Source organism: Lissotriton vulgaris, chromosome 6 (assembly GCF_964263255.1).
Source record: "Lissotriton vulgaris chromosome 6, aLisVul1.2, whole genome shotgun sequence".
NCBI classification, from domain to species: Eukaryota; Metazoa; Chordata; class Amphibia; order Caudata; family Salamandridae; genus Lissotriton; species Lissotriton vulgaris.
This window is the reverse complement of record NC_141694.1, coordinates 1,294,421,554-1,294,437,567: the sequence shown is the minus strand read 5'-3', so window position 1 is coordinate 1,294,437,567 and position 16,014 is coordinate 1,294,421,554. Positions and strand designations below refer to the sequence as shown.

General features: G+C 45.4%; 1 protein-coding gene across 1 annotated transcript in view; it reads right to left on the bottom strand.

Annotated features, from left to right (window-relative positions):
• Nucleotides 1-16,014, bottom strand: part of ENPP1 (ectonucleotide pyrophosphatase/phosphodiesterase 1) — a 612,613-nt gene that overhangs the window by 244,221 nt on the left and 352,378 nt on the right. The window lies entirely within an intron of this gene.

Here is a 16,014-nt window from a genome sequence, read left to right as displayed (position 1 = left end):
CTCCTCTGCTACTGTAAACTGCCCTAATGAATCCAGCTGAAATCCAGAACATCTCCAGGGGTCAGTCAGATTGCCCCCAGTTCAAACCACAGGGACATTACAGGCTTCTTTGGCATCAACGCAACTCTATGAATCTTGATGCAATGAAGCACAGCTCGACACGGATGTCAGGTCAGCACAACCTATCTCATCCCCTGCAAAAATGCATCGCAGCAGAAGTCCTCACAATCCCCCGGAGGCTCCTTTCATGCCAACATAGCTCAACATCAATGCGGACTCAGCATGACACATCTTGTCCCCTGCTGTGACAAAGTGCAGTGCAAGTCTTTTCAGCCCCAGGGGCTCCCTCGATTAAGATGCAGAACCCCGCTTCACAGGCTCCCATCGATGGCTCGGCTGCTTCATGATGCATTACGATGCAAGACCTCATAAACAGTTCTTCATCAATAACTCTTCGCCGCCAACCAGCGTAGCACAAATCAAGGATTTCTCATCTCTGCACCCATGCCACATGGTTCTTTGCCAGTGTTAAGCTCAGGTTAATTTAGTGACTTTGTTGATTGACTCTAACAAGGATTGTGGTGTTGCTCAAGAAAGACTCACACCCTCTCCAACCAACCCAAATTCTCACACTGGGCAAAAGTTCAACCACTGGCCTTCTGCAAGCCCATTAGAAAATGTCATTATCATAGTAGAGGGGGACATAATGTCCCCTCATCTCCTTTGTCATCCCCTAAGGCTGGCAGGTTAATCAGAGTCCAAATGATACTGTCTAAGTCGGATTGAACTGAGGCCTTGGTCAGGGCCATGTTTAATTCAGCTCAGAGTCGGATAAGATTATAGGAACAGGGTCTGACTCTAGAGGCATTGGAATGAGGACCAGCATGGATTTTGGTGACAAACTTGAAGTTGGCTCTGACTTAGCAGAAATCGAGCTGGGTTCAGGAGGTGCATACAGGGCTGAGTGTGGACACACAGGTGGTAACCCAACTGGAGGCTCTGCAGATCCTCGTGGGCCGAAAGATTGCCAAAAATTCACCAATGGATATAGAAACACAGGATCAGTTGCGGGATCAGCTAGTCATTGAGTCCATGGGAATTAGACCATGAGACAACCTGGCATCCTCACAACTTTGCAGGCTGAAAATGAAGGGACTGAGACAAATCCTGATTGATATTCTTGTACTTCGACTTACCAGTGGACCTGGACTGCGACGAGAACCAGTCAGGGAAATACCTCAAGAGTAGGAGCAGATCAGTACCCATGACTTCGAGCAGGACGACCAAGATTTATTTTGATGTTTAGCAACGTACAGCCCAGCTTCGCTTACAGGTTCATAATGGCACACTCCTCACAGTACTTGGAATTCTACCCTAAACACAAATCCAGACCCCTGAGACTTCAATGGAATCTGTTACAGGCATTTGTTTGCAACAGTCCCTTTAAAAAGCCCCTATGAACCCTGTAGTTTTAAGATGGAACATATTCCCTTGTACATTGGAAATTAATTTTAGAGACAAAAGGTTAACTGAGGAGGAACAAATTGCCAACAAGCTTTAGACCTGTGTATGAAGGTGCAGAAGAAAGGCACAGACGTCAACCACTTGAGCGTCTAGGAGGCTCCATTGTCACTTCTAGGATAGAATGAAGTAAATACAGAGCCACCTGGTGCCACATACCAGCGTTCGGGAAAAATGTTATTTAAGTCTTCCAGAGCCACCAGGCCCTGGCAATATTCTAAATTAGAGGAATCTCCGGTTAGAAGTATCCATCAGAAACAAAATAAAATCCTCCCTTTCCTATGTGTAAATTATTTAATTATGAAATATAATATCTAACACATAATTAATAATGAACTGCCATTTCTGAAATTGCTGTATGGTCTTGTCCTTTACTTAAATAATTCAAGTATTACACTCACAAAATAAAATGATCAAAACTGAGAGTAAAAACAAGGAGTGAAACTCCAACCATAGAGAGGCCCAGACATTGAAGCAAGGGGTCTGCTTGCTTTGTCAAAGAAGTAAAGCCCAAAGATCACCACCAATAACAGGAAGTCATCAAGGCTATCCTAAATTGATAGAGATCATGGAGGAAACACCAACTCCAAATAAGGCCTCTATTCAACAGAAAAGCAAAAAAATACCCTTAGCGCAAGTGTACATACCAAGTTACTACCGCCTACAGTAGGGGAAACTAGCAATCAGTATCTGAGATATTCAGATGCTTCTTAAAAACAACAATGATGCAAGATTCAGAAGATATTTTCAAGACCAAAAGGACAAATGGTAATAGCAATGGAACATCAGTGCACAACTCCGTCCTGAATAGGAAAATCTAATAATCTGCTACCTTATTTGTGGTTTTTACTGCATGTACATCCTCAGTTAAACAAGGACTTAAAAGTGAAGTACCATAGGTAAAACTAATATTAGGTATTACTTTCTACCTGCTCTAATCTGAAAAGGCTAAATCAGACCTAAAAGGATTCAGACAGTTAACACAGGCACCACTACACATGGCCATATTATAAAAAGTCCCCTTTTTCAGCCTCTGGGAAACCTTAACAGGGGCGCGGCTTACATTAGTGCAGCAGGTGCAGTGGCACTGTGGCCCAGAGCCTTGAGGGGCCAACTGACTCCTTATCACTGCTGTATATTCTTATTCAAATGGAAGCTGGGGGGCATTTCCTTCTTTGCACTAGCGCCTAGGACACATTTGATGCACTACTGCACTCTGGCATTACAATAGAGGCTGTTCAAACTTTACGTCCCCTTCTGTAATACAAGAGTGCCATGGGAACTCAAAATACAGATTGCTTGGGCACACATTGTGGAGCCAAGCGATCCTACAGGGCAATCCCTCACTTACATGATGGCAAGAATCCATTCAATTGAGAGGACATCTTTGTTCCTGCATCTGTGCCGCATTACAAACAAAAGTATAAAGGTAAATAAGCTGTGAAAGGTAATTAAGCCACGGGGAGCCACACTGATTGTGCACCACATCCATCACCTCCTGCAGGGCTCTTTCCCAGCTGGTATGTTCAGTCACAATCTGCACCCACCTTTGGAGGATCCCTTTTACCCTCCTTAAATTCATGTCCACTATCAGTGAAATGCAAACCAGTGATATGAAACTGCTGTGGTTCAGTCTCTCACTTATGTGCAATCGTGAACATCACTTTGCATGTTCACTAGTGAAAGTTCACTAAGCATTGTCCTGTTAAGCGCCAGGTGCACTCAGTAGTATGCAAGGCATAGAATATGACCGAGCATTCGATTAGTGTAATCCAGCACCAGATGCTATTAGTACTTTGAGGGGGATGCATGCTGTGAAATCAGCCAGATGAGAACAGTGGGAAGCTTGTGGAAACAAAATGAGTAGTATACCAAACGGAGCTAGCCCACAGGGGTAAAGCAAAACACTTTTATCAGCATATATTATGGCGAGCAAGTGAATTTCTTGTTGTATACCTTATGTTAACTACTGAAACGGAGCAACCAATTCCATTCAAAATCTCAGTTTTTGATAGAGATAGATTTAAAATCTTTTGTGCTTTTTCCAGTGTTGTACCCACCAGCTGTTCCTCAAGTTCTGCCTTCATTTTCTGAATGGTCTTCAGTATACCAGCACTGGTTTATGGTAAATATATCACCATCAACTCACCAATAAAAATGGCGCCTTTGCTTCTTTACACACCAGATGCACAATGATTGATGGGTGACCGTCACAATTGTACCAAAGAAAATTTGTTCACACTCAATGAACAAATAGTCAGCACTTTTTTGGGTGTTAAATTCAAATATGCATTTGCTAGAGAAATTAATAAATGCATATTTGAATCTTACTCCTGAAGAAGAGCAGACTATATGTTCATTGGGAGTGAACAAATTATCTTAGACCGATATATAGATATATATATATATATATACATACAAACACACACCTATATATACACGCACATATATTTGTGTGTGTAAATATATATATATATATATATATATGTTTTTATCACTGAGAAAAACAAAGGTTACAGGCACGCTATAGTTGGGCTCAGATTTCACTTGTACAAAACCAGTGAAATTCAGCAGTTAGTTACCTATTCTAACTAGGACTTATGCACCCACAATGCACTGCTTATGACCTCACATATCACATCACTCATGCCATGGTCAGTGACATCACTGATGACATTTCAAATGACATCAATGATTACATCATCCTGTGACAAAGTGTTTTGCAAACGTTTCTGAGACTTAAAGATATATTCTAAGCTACAGCATAAGTTAAACTACTTTTCTTTCTGTACTAGTAATTAGTCATACTATTTTGAACATATCTCATCTGACTGGTTGTGTGACTGTCTGTATCACTGTGTGAATGAATGGGTGTTTGAGTGGGGCTATAGGTGTGTGAGTGACTGTATGGGTTTGTTAGTGGGTATGTAAGTAGGTATGTGAGTGAATGGCTGTTTTGGTGAGTAAGTGGGTGGTTAAGTGGCTGTATGGGTGAGTTAGAAGCAGTTTGAGTAACAGTGTGAATAACTGCATAGGTATGCGAGTGGGTATGTGATTGGCTGTGTGGGTGTTAGTAGCTGTCTGAGTGACTGCGTAGGTAACTGAGGAACTTTGTGAGGGGCTGTATGGGTAAGGGAGAGGGTGTTTGAGTGGCTGTATGGGTGAGTAAACAGCTATTTTAGTGTTTGTATAGTTGAGTGGGCATGAGTGTCTTTTTTGGAGTGTGCATGTCTGTGTGAGTAGCTGTAAGTGTGATTGGGTGTGTGAGGGGATATATGAAGGTGTCAATGGCTATATAAGTGGTTCTGTGGGTGAGAGAGTAGTTGTATGGGTGAGAGAGTGGTTGTATGGATAGGTGAGTGGGTGATCCAGCAGCTGCATTGGTGAGAGAGTGGCTGTAAGGGTGAGTGTGTGAGAACCTGTATGAGTGAGTGGCTGTATGAGTTTCTGTATGGGAGATTGAGTGGGTTTATTATTGGCTGTAAGGGTCTATGAGTGTGTGTGTGTGTGTGTGTTTGTGGGTGTGTGTGTGTGTGTGTGTATGTCTATGACTGGATGTGTGAATGGCTGTATTGGTAGAGTGAGTAGGTGCATTCGTGACTGTATGGATGAGTTAGTGGGTGTGTGACTGACAGTATGAGTGAGTAGATATGTGAGTGACTATGGTTGAGTGATTGGTTGTCTGAGTACAGGTATGGGTCTGTGAATGGGTATGTTAGGGGGTTGGGTGGGTGTTTGTGAGGTTCTATGGGGATGTAACAGGAAGTAGGAGTGGTTCTGTGGATGATGTCATCATGGATATCTTTCGAGATGTCATTAGTGATGACACTGACCATGTCATGAGTGATGTAATATGAGAGGTCATAAGCAGTGCATTGCAGGGGTGAAAGTTCTAGTTAGTTCAGGTAACTATAACTGCTGAATTTCTATAGTTTTGTACGAATGAAATCTGAACCTAACAATAACGGCCCTGTAACCTTGGGGTTTTTTCAGGGACTATCTAAGGTTTTTAATATTCCATTTCCTAACTATATTGTCCCTGTAACCTTTGGATTGTTCAGTGAATTTCATTTTTTTAATTGTATTTCCTAACTGTAACATGTAACCTTTGAGAGTGGTTATGTGAGTGGCTGTATGGGTCTGTGTGTGGGTGTGTGTACATGGCTGTGCAAGTGGGTGTATGAGCGCCTGCGTGGATCTGAGTGGGTATATGAGCATCTGAGTGGGTCTGTAAGTCAGTGCATCAGTCTCTCGGCTTCTGAGTGGGAGCATGAGTGTCTTTGAAGGTCTCTCAGTAGATAGAAGAGTTTCTGAATGGGTGAGTGGGTGGGTGTGTAAGTGGATGGGTGTGTGACTGACTGGTCTGTGAGGGATTGTGTTAGTCTGAGTGGATCTATAAGTAGGACTTGAGTGTCCGAGTCAGTCTGCAAGTGAGTGCACGAGCCTGAGAGGGTCTGTGAGTGGGCCATGAGTCTGAGTGGATCGGCGAGTGGGTGCATGAGTCTGAGTAGGTCAATGAGTGGGTGCATGAGTCTGTGAGTGGGTGTGTTTCTCTCAGTGGGTCTGTGAGTGGGTGCATGAGTGTGTCTGCCAGTGAGTGCTCTAAAAAAAAGTAGGGTAGCACACAGGAGCAGGTTCTCGTGCCAGCTCACCCTGTGAAGGTGCTCCTGTCCAGCTTACACGCAGTCCACTACCTTCTGCTGCCTTCGGTTTGTGTCCCCTCTGCTCATATTCTGCTAATTTTTTTGTCTCTTATCTGCAAGCTCCTGCCCTCTATTTTGCCTCTTTCTGCTTGTTCTGCCCATTATTTGGCCTTTTTCTGCTCGCTACTGATCTTTATTCTGCCTTTTGCGGATCGTTTCTGGCCTCTATTTTGGCTCTTGATGCTCATTTCGGATCTCCATTTTGCCTCTTTCTGCTCATTCTGATCGATTTAGCCTCTTTCTGCTCACTTCTGACCTTTATTTTGCCACTTTCTGCTAGTTTCTGACCTTTATTCTGCCTGTTTCTGCTGCCTTCAGTTTTATGCCCTCTGCTCATATTCTGCAAAATTTTTGGTCTCTTCTCTGCTAGCTCCTGCCCTCTATTTTGCCTCTTTCTGCTTGTTCTGCCCATTTTTTGGCCTTTTTCTGCTCGCTACTGATCTTTATTCTGCCTTTTGCAGATCGTTTCTGGCCTCTATTTTGGCTCTTGATGCTCATTTCGGATCTCCATTTTGCCTCTTTCGGCTCATTCTGATCGATTTAGCCTCTTTCTGCTCACTTCTGACCTTTATTTTGCCACTTTCTGCTAGTTTCTGACCTTTATCCTGCCTCTTTCTGCTAGTTTCATACCTTATTTTGCCTCGTCCTTCTCATGTCTGACCTTTAGTCTTCCTCTTTCTGGTAATTTCTGGCCTTTATTTTATCCCTTATTGCCGACTTTTATTCTGCCTCTTTCTACTCGTTTCTCCTCCTTATTCTGCCTCTTTCTGCTTATTGCAACCTTTATTCTGCCTCTTTCTGCTGGTTTTGACCTTTAGTCTTCCTCTTTCTGGTAATTTCTGACAGTTATTTTATCTCTTTCTGCTTGTTTCGGACCTTTATTTTGCCTCTTTCTTTTTTCTTTTGCGCCAAGACCGTGGGGTATCCTCAGGGCCCCATGCGGACCCAGCCGACTCCCCGGCTCCTGCGGGAGCCAATATTGCTCTCAAAGACAGGGAGCTGCTAAACATGCAGCTCCCAGTCTGTGAGAGAAATCCTTATGTCGGTTACCCTGCCGCTTGACAGCGGGGAGGGAAACAGATGAAAACTCTGCTCTCAGTAAGTGGGAGCGGTTTCAAAGATCTCAGCTGCTGAGACCGGAGTTTGCACTGACTTGAAGGGAGCTGTAAAAGCTCCAGTCAAGTCAGCCACAGGGCTGCATTGCAGAGAGGTTGTCTGATGCCATGCCATTTTTTACACCTCTCTGCAACGAAACTCTGTGCCACTTACTGGAGGTACCTGGTGTACTAGTTGGCCCCCAGGGACCCTCAGAATTCAAGGGGGCTTAATCCCCCAATTTAAAACGCGCCACAGGGCGAGTATGCACACTTGTCACATCAGGCCACGCCACTGTGCAAACACACCCCGTGGCGTGAGTTGGGGGGATTAAGTCCCCTCAGGTACTGAGGGTCCCTGGGGGCCAACTAGCCCATCAGGTACCTCCAGTATGCCCCACAGAGCTGCCTTGCAGAGAGGTGGTCCGAGGCCCGCCCTTGTTTATACCTATCTGCAACGCAGCTCGCTGGCGCTTACTGGAGGTACCTGGAGGGCTAGTTTGCCTCCAGGGTCCCTCAGGATTCAAGGAGACTTAATCCCCCAACTTAAAAAAACGCGCCAAGGGGTGTATTTGCAGATGTCACATCAGGCCCCCCCCACCCCTTCACCACTGTGGAAACGCGCCCTCTGACGCATTTTATGTTGGGGGATTAAGTCCCCTTGATTCCTAAGGGTCCCTGGGGTCCAACTTGACCACCAGGTACCACCAGTAAGTGCCACAAAGCTGCGTTGCAGAGAGGTGTATAAAGGGGCGGGGCCTCGGACGAACTCTCTGCAAAGCAGCTCTGTGGGCATACTGGAGGTACCTGGTGGGCTAGTTGGCCCCCAGGGACCCCCAGTATTTAAGGGGAATTAATTTCCCAACTTACAACGCACCACAGGGCACATTTGCAGAGTGATGCAGGGAGGAGGCGGGGCCTCCAGGGCAATGGCGTTTTTAGTTTTTCCCCGTCCCCCAGGGCCTGACCCCTATTTTTTTTTTTAAATAAATGGGAAAATAAATGCAAAGGGGGCCATGTGGCCCCCCCTTCCGAGGCCAATTTCAGCCCCGTAGACCTTATCCCCCCGGGGCATGGCCATTCATTTTTTTATTTTGTTTTTAAAAAAATGTAGGAGAAGGCTGCGTGGCCCCCCTCCCAAGGCCTTTATTAGCCCTGAGGACCTCATCTTTTTTTTCTTCTAATTGAGGGAGGGAGGCCGCATGGCCCCCCTCCAAGGCCACTCATAGCCCCGGGGTCCCGATCCCCCAGGGCCTTGCATTTCCGTTGGGGAGCGTGGTGGGACCCCAATTCCCCCACGGTCCCGCCAGCTCCCCGCCTCCTGCAGGAGCCTGCATGCTTTTCCACATGGGGAGCTGCTAACATGCAGCTCCTCTTGTGAATTAGCAATCTGGTTTGGATTTTGGGTTTTCATTTAGAAAGCCCTGGGGAGGTGGTTGTCCCCAGGGCTTGGGGTCCGTAATGGACCCCCAAATTGAAATATACAGTGCCCAGGGAGGTGGTGGGGCTCGTGCCCTCCCAACACTTTTTTTGTAGTTAAACCGAGCCCCGGGGAGGTGGCGTTCCCCGGGGCTGCGTGTACCCCTGCAACTAATAAATTCGGGCAGTGTGGGGGGATTGCGACTCCCCCCACGCATTTTTTTCATTGCCCCCGGGACCTGGCCCACTCGGAGGTTTAAATACAACAAAGCCCGGGAGCCTGCGCTTCGTTTTTAAATTTTTTTCTCGGACGGATTTGCTACCCTAGTGTGAATTTGGCCGATTTCTTTTTATTATGCTTTTTTTGGCCCTGGGGGTCCTTGTGAGACCTTCTGAGCCTGTCTGGTGTGCTCCTTAGGATCCAGTTGTTGCTAATAGGGGTCCACCTTCTGATATCCCCAACACCCTGAAGCGTAAATACAGGCTGTTTGAATCATCAAGCGAGGGAAAGGAAAGGGAAGGGAGCAGCAGGGAAAAGGAACTGAAACAACACAAATACAATGTTATAAACAAAGCAGGCAATACATGGCTACTCTCAAATGATCTCACTAGAATAAGCAATACCTGTTGTGTATTAGGTAGACCTCTCAAAGAACCAGAGTATCCAACACCATACTTTTCCAGGGATAAATCTATAATCACATAAAAAGGCACATGTAATCTCATGGATAACCTTTCTGTGAATTCTATCCCTCTCAACTGGTTCACAACATATTCACATACCATAAATAATAGTATAGCCTTCATGAAAATGATATCCACAATAACCACTCTGAATCAGGGAACCTCCCTAGATAATGTAGTTTGAATCATAATCGAGTATAGTCTTCGAAATTCAGGAAATAAGAACAATGAGATTTAAAAATGGAGAAGGTAAATATAAGGAAATTCTAGACCTCCGCTCATTTATAGATCCAATCTATTCATCCAGGAAAAACACGGCAACATGTAGTTATCCTCACCACTATGCTCCGCATTGAATAACTGGGCAAGGAAACGTAATGTTAGTTCATCCAAGTGAACAATTAAGTAGCAATCAGTAGGACGGGGAATACGGTAACGCGTGGTTAAGAACTCACCACAGCGCTCCGCTTCATAATGTTTCCCAAAAAAGGCACATGTAAGTTCATACGGCAGCGCGTGGTTTGAATGACACCACCGCGCTCCGCAGTAATTTCTCACATGGAACGTAAGGAACGAGAAATACGGTAACGCGTGGATAAGCACTGACCACCGCGCTCCGCTTCCCAAGACAACACCACAGAACACAACTCCGAAAATAGGCGGCAACGTGTGGTTAAACCTCACCAATAGGTTCCACTATCACTCACTCCTAGTAAGGTTGGGGGAAAACACTGGCCATAATACGGTAGCGCGTGGTGGAATACTCACTGCGCTCCGCACAGAAGCAGGGAAACTTGGCCGAACACTAATCCTCCTCGAACTGCAACTTCCTTCTGCTCACCGGCATTGAAGTCAGGACCTCACAGAAACCAGCTGGGCAAGGATCAAAGGAGCGCTGACTGCACGCGTCAGCAAACCGGAAACAGGATCAAAATTACACGCTTCAGCGCAACTTCCCCTAAAGTACCTTCTCAGGAGAGGGCATCATGGAAAATGTAGTCTTTCAATTAGGCAGGCGCGGTTCGAACCAATCCTGACAGACCAGGCCTAGTGTGTCTGCCCCCTTTTCTGGTTTTTAAATTTGTTTTCACTGTTTTCTTATGACTCGGTTCTACCGAGTCACAAGATGGCTGCCAACACTTCCTGGTTTGGAGTGTTGACAGCAAATTCGAATAAAGCTCGTGGCGGGAGGGTTCGCGAATCCACCGTGGCCATAGATATCGAAATTTTTATTATTTTTATTTCTCAGCAACTACTGAAAGGATTTAGACCATTTTAATTAAAAGATTGCTTTCTGAACCAAGCACTACCTTTTTGCCAAATTTGGGGTAATTCCGTTCAGCCGATCGGGATGTAGCCGGTCTCAAAAGTTCCAATGGAAATTAATATGGGGACGCCTTTTGGGACCGCCCTTTTTTCTCAGCCCCGCTTGACGGATCACCCCCAAACTTTCAGATTCGGAGCTGACCTGGATAGACTTTTGTTTTGAAGAATTTCGCAAAGATTAGTCAAATGATGCCAAAGTTATTAGCAAATCAAAAAAGCTTTTCCTATGGAAACTAGGTTCTAACTATAACTACCTACTGGCAACCGCCAGTAGGATATATATATATATATATATATATATATATATATATATATATATATATATATATATATATATATATATATATATATATATATATATATATATATATATATATACACACATAGGCCAGTATATAGACTATTATTTACAAGGATTAGTCAAGAAATGCCATCATACTTAAAAGATACTGGAGACTTTTTATCTCGGATTGACAATTTTGATTGGACAGATGACATGCTGTTATTGACTCTAGACATAGAGTCTTTATATACGAGCATCAACCACGAACAAGGTTTAAAAGGAGTTGAATATTTTCTAAGCATGGGCGGAAAATCCGTTACGCTCGCGGATTTTTGGGAAATTCGCAATCCGCAACATTTGCGAATTTCCCGCAAAATCCGTAAATTCGCACGCAGCGGATTTTTTTTGCGGCTCGCGTCGTTGGTGATACAATTTTGGTGGCGCGGGCGTTTATCATCGTTTGCCGAGTTCTTTTTCTCTATATTTTGCGAGTGCTGCTCCATTTTGGATCTTGCTGTGTGATCCCGCGGGAATTTGGCAAGCGCGATTACGTCATCACGGCTTGCCAACTTGCACAGCGAGAGTTTGTCAACGCGAGTACGGCGAGATCACGTTTCGCGGTACTTCGCAATTGCGAGATTTGAGATGCGGCGAGCAGCAACAATCTCGCACAAGCGAAAATATAAAATTTGCAATTCTGCACAAGAAATCCACCAGCAAGCAGCATAAATCTCCTTGAAATGATGATTTTTATCTGAATAACTCCTTAGGTTGACATTTGCCTGCACTTTTTTAGCGAGGAGTCCATTTTGGGGAGGGGGGAGGGGGTGGGAGGAAGGAAGTGCCCCACAGTCTTCAACTTCCTGTTCCTGTCCAGCAGGCTCCTCCCAGTGCTTTGTCCATCTCCTGGTCACTTTTCATTTGGATCTGGAGCGGGAAGGATTACTTTTTGTGGATGCTGCTGGATATTTGGATTTGAGGCCTTTTTGACTTTCTTTGGATCACTGTTGGATTAGAAATTTTTCAAGTAAGTTTGTTTGGGGCATTACAGTTGCTGCAACTAAAATTTTGGAATTTTCGATTTTTGGGCTGTTTTGGGGCCTTTTGCCCAGGGGTACTCAGTGGTGGGTGGACTGAGTCTTTCTGTGGGTTGTCTTGAACTTAAACATCATGGAGGGCATGGATGGATTGGGATTGTGCTGATTTTTCAGTGATTTTCGTTTTTTGGGGCTGTACTTGTGGCCTTTTCACCAGGGGTATTTGAGTCTAGCATGGGCCTAGTCTTTCTGTGGGCTGTATTGAACTTAAACATCATGGAGGGCATGGATGGATTGGGATTGTTCTGATTTTTCAGTGATTTTCGTTTTTTGGGGCTGTACTTGTGGCCTTTTCACCAGGGGTATTTGAGTCTAGCATGGGCCTAGTCTTTCTGTGGGCTGTCTTGAACTTAAACATCATGGAGGGCATGGATGGAATGGGATTGTGCTGATTTTGCAGTGTTTTTCGATTTTTGGGGGTGTTCATGGGGAGGGACAGGCCATGTGGCTGGTGGCCATTTTGAGTGCTGCTACAGGCACTGGCCATGTGCTGGGAGGTAAGTGGCCATTTTGAATGCAGGCTTTGTTGTTAGGCCTGCAACCATTTTGCCTACTTTTCAACCTTTATGCCCAGGGGTAGTGAGTCTTGCATGGGCCTAGTCTTTCTGTGGGTTGTCTTGAATTTAAACATCATGGAGGGCATGGACGGATTGGGATTGTGCTGATTTTCCAGTGATTTTCGTTTTTTGGGGCTGTACTTGTGGCCTTTTCACCAGGGGTATTTGAGTCTAGCATGGGCCTAGTCTTTCTGTGGGCTGTCTTGAACTTAAACATCATGGAGGGCATGGATGGATTGGGATTGTTCTGATTTTTCAGTGATTTTCGTTTTTTGGGGCTGTACTTGTGGCCTTTTCACCAGGGGTATTTGAGTCTAGCATGGGCCTAGTCTTTCTGTGGGCTGTCTTGAACTTAAACATCATGGAGGGCATGGATGGAATGGGATTGTGCTTATTTTGCAGTGTTTTTCGATTTTTGGGGGTGTTCATGGGGAGGGACAGGCCATGTGGCTGGTGGCCATTTTGAGTGCTGCTACAGGCACTGGCCATGTGCTGGGAGGCAAGTGGCCATTTTGAATGCAGGCTTTGTTGTTAGGCCTGCAACCATTTTGCCTACTTTTCAACCTTTATGCCCAGGGGTAGTGAGTCTTGCATGGGCCTAGTCTTTCTGTGGGTTGTCTTGAATTTAAACATCATGGAGGGCATGGATGGATTGGGATTGTGCTGATTTTTCAGTGATTTTCGTTTTTTGAGGCTGTACTTGTGGCCTTTTCACCAAGGGTATTTGAGTCTAGCATGGGCCTAGTCTTTCTGTGGGCTGTCTTGAACTTAAACATCATGGAGGGCATGGATGGATTGGGATTGTGCTGATTTTTCAGTGATTTTCATTTTTTGGGGCTGTACTTGTGGCCTTTTCACCAGGGGTGTTTGAGTCTAGCATGGGCCTAGTCTTTCTGTGGGCTGTCTTGAACTTAAACATCATGGAGGGCATGGATGGAATGGGATTGTGCTGATTTTGCAGTGTTTTTCGATTTTTGGGGGTGTTCATGGGGAGGGACAGGCCATGTGGCTGGTGGCCATTTTGAGTGCTGCTACAGGCACTGGCCATGTGCTGGGAGGTAAGTGGCCATTTTGAATGCAGGCTTTGTTGTTAGGCCTGCAACCATTTTGCCTACTTTTCAACCTTTATGCCCAGGGGTAGTGAGTCTTGCATGGGCCTAGTCTTTCTGTGGGTTGTCTTGAATTTAAACATCATGGAGGGCATGTATGGATTGGGATTGTGCTGATTTTTCAGTGATTTTCGTTTTTTGGGGCTGTACTTGTGGCCTTTTCACCAAGGGTATTTGAGTCTAGCATGGGCCTAGTCTTTCTGTGGGCTGTCTTGAACTTAAACATCATGGAGGGCATGGATGGAATGGGATTGTGCTGATTTTGCAGTGTTTTTCGATTTTTGGGGGTGTTCATGGGGAGGGACAGGCCATGTGGCTGGTGGCCATTTTGAGTGCTGCTACAGGCACTGGCCATGTGCTGGGAGGCAAGTGGCCATTTTGAATGCAGGCTTTGTTGTTAGGCCTGCAACCATTTTGCCTACTTTTCAACCTTTATGCCCAGGGGTAGTGAGTCATGCATGGGCCTAGTCTTTCTGTGGGTTGTCTTGAATTTAAACATCATGGAGGGCATGGATGGATTGGGATTGTGCTGATTTTTCAGTGATTTTCGTTTTTTGGGGCTGTACTTGTGGCCTTTTCACGAGGGGTATTTGAGTCTAGCATGGGCCTAGTCTTTCTGTGGGCTGTCTTGAACTTAAACATCATGGAGGGCATGGATGGATTGGGATTGTTCTGATTTTTCAGTGATTTTCGTTTTTTGGGGCTGTACTTGTGGCCTTTTCACCAGGGGTATTTGAGTCTAGCATGGGCCTAGTCTTTCTGTGGGCTGTCTTGAACTTAAACATCATGGAGGGCATGGATGGAATGGGATTGTGCTGATTTTGCAGTGTTTTTCGATTTTTGGGGGTGTTCATGGGGAGGGACAGGCCATGTGGCTGGTGGCCATTTTGAGTGCTGCTACAGGCACTGGCCATGTGCTGGGAGGCAAGTGGCCATTTTGAATGCAGGCTTTGTTGTTAGGCCTGCAACCATTTTGCCTACTTTTCAAACTTTATGCCCAGGGGTAGTGAGTCTTGCATGGGCCTAGTCTTTCTGTGGGTTGTCTTGAATTTAAACATCATGGAGGGCATGGATGGATTGGGATTGTGCTGATTTTTCAGTGATTTTCGTTTTTTGAGGCTGTACTTGTGGCCTTTTCACCAAGGGTATTTGAGTCTAGCATGGGCCTAGTCTTTCTGTGGGCTGTCTTGAACTTAAACATCATGGAGGGCATGGATGGATTGGGATTGTGCTGATTTTTCAGTGATTTCCGTTTTTTGGGGCTGTACTTGTGGCCTTTTCACCAGGGGTATTTGAGTCTAGCATGGGCCTAGTCTTTCTGTGGGCTGTCTTGAACTTAAACATCATGGAGGGCATGGATGGAATGGGATTGTGCTGATTTTGCAGTGTTTTTCGATTTTTGGGGGTGTTCATGGGGAGGGACAGGCCATGTGGCTGGTGGCCATTTTGAGTGCTGCTACAGGCACTGGCCATGTGCTGGGAGGCAAGTGGCCATTTTTAATGCAGGCTTTGTTGTTAGGCCTGCAACCATTTTGCCTACTTTTCAACCTTTATGCCCAGGGGTAGTGAGTCTTGCATGGGCCTAGTCTTTCTGTGGGTTGTCTTGAATTTAAACATCATGGAGGGCATGGATGGATTGGGATTGTGCTGATTTTTCAGTGATTTTCGTTTTTTGGGGCTGTACTTGTGGCCTTTTCACCAGGGGTATTTGAGTCTAGCATGGGCATAGTCTTTCTTTCTGTGGGCTGTCTTGAACTTAAACATCATGGAGGGCATGGATGGATTGGGATTGTGCTGATTTTTCAGTGATTTTCGTTTTTTGGGGCTGTGCTTGTGGCCTTTTCACCAGGGGTATTTGAGTCTAGCATGGGCCTAGTCTTTCTGTGGGCTGTCTTGAACTTAAACATCATGGAGGGCATGGATGGAATGGGATTGTGCTGATTTTTCTGTTTTTTTTCCGATTTGTTTTGTGGTGTATAACTGAACTGATGTTCCTCTGTCTTCCATTGTTTTTAGGTGCACAAGACTCAAGAGAACCACCTGTGCCAGGAAGAAGTCCTGCAGCGGTGTGTGTGTGCAGCATAACGTCATGCGACGTCACGTCTGGCCTCAGACAACTCTACAATTCGTGCAACTGCGGCCTGCTGTCTGACCTGCTCTGAAGAAGATGGCCCCAAAAAAAGTTCTCCGTAGCTCCTCTAGCAAGAAAGTTGCTAGTAAG